This window comes from Etheostoma cragini, chromosome 21 (genome assembly GCF_013103735.1).
Source record: "Etheostoma cragini isolate CJK2018 chromosome 21, CSU_Ecrag_1.0, whole genome shotgun sequence".
Lineage (NCBI taxonomy): Eukaryota > Metazoa > Chordata > Actinopteri > Perciformes > Percidae > Etheostoma > Etheostoma cragini.
In genome coordinates, this window is record NC_048427.1 from 13926767 (window position 1) to 13927836 (window position 1070).

General features: G+C 42.7%; 2 non-coding genes across 2 annotated transcripts; both read right to left on the reverse strand.

The window, feature by feature from the left end:
• Position 1: 1 nt before the first annotated feature.
• On the reverse strand, positions 2-95 carry trnai-uau. Its single transcript has 2 exons — positions 58-95; positions 2-37 (listed from the first exon to the last, which is right to left on the reverse strand). It is a non-coding gene; the product is annotated as a tRNA-Ile (tRNA).
• Positions 96-577: 482 nt separating this feature from the next.
• On the reverse strand, positions 578-671 carry trnai-uau. The gene is made up of 2 exons: positions 634-671; positions 578-613 (listed from the first exon to the last, which is right to left on the reverse strand). It is a non-coding gene; the product is annotated as a tRNA-Ile (tRNA).
• Positions 672-1070: the final 399 nt, after the last annotated feature.

Genomic DNA, 1070 nt, shown 5'->3' on the forward strand with positions numbered 1-1070 from the left:
CTGCTCCAGGTGAGCCTCGAACTCACAACCTCGGCATGACTCTGCAGGTTACTGTCTTATAAGTACCGCGCGCTGACCAATTGCGCCACTGGAGCCTGCATGCTGCAATATTCAGTTCTTGAGAAATCTGACAAATTACTGTATTAGTGGCGTATGAAGGATGAGTTGAGGAGTCACAGCCTGAGTAAAGAAGTTGCTGAAAGACCCTCCCATGCTGTCTCGGAAATTTCAGATCCCCTTACTTAAGTAATTTGCATACAGTCCCTATTATCTCTGAAGAAGATGACACAAAACGTTTTTGTTAGAAAAGATTAATACCATCCTACTCCAGCTAGTCAGTTGTCCAAACAGCAATGAGGAAAATAAAAGTGTTCCATAATTGATGCCTCTGACAAATATGCCAGATGTTTGGGCCTAATAAGATCTCCAACAATGAACTGTACTAGAGAACAGAAAGTCTATGACCAAGGATATTACGCACGGATAATTTTCCAAATGAAGGGTTACCTCAACATTCAGAATTTTTTATTTTTTTTTAATGAATGACAGGTTTGTCTGAGTGAAGGTAAAACATGTCTGCTCCAGGTGAGCCTCGAACTCACAACCTCGGCATGACTCTGCAGGTTACTGTCTTATAAGTACCGCGCGCTGTCCGATTGCGCCACTGGAGCCTGCATGCTGCGATATTCAGTTCCTGAAAAATCTGACAAATTACTGTATTAGTGGCGTATGAAGGATGAGTTGAGGAGTTACGCAACCTCTTTACTCAGGCTGTGACTCCAAAACTCATCCTTCATACTCCACTAATACAGTAATCTGTCAGATTTCTCAAGAACTGAATATTTCAGCATGCAGGCTGCACTGGTGCATTTGGTCAGCGTGCGGTACTTATAAGACAGTCACCTGCAGAGTTATGCCAAGGTTGTGAGTTTGAGCCTCACCTGGAGCAGCAGAGCTTTAATATGTAGGCTTGATTTGAATGTTCTCTATTTACAAATAAATCAAGCTACTTTTTGAATACCCACAGTCCTCGGCCGTCATGCATCAGCGTCCTTGAGTATAAAAAGATG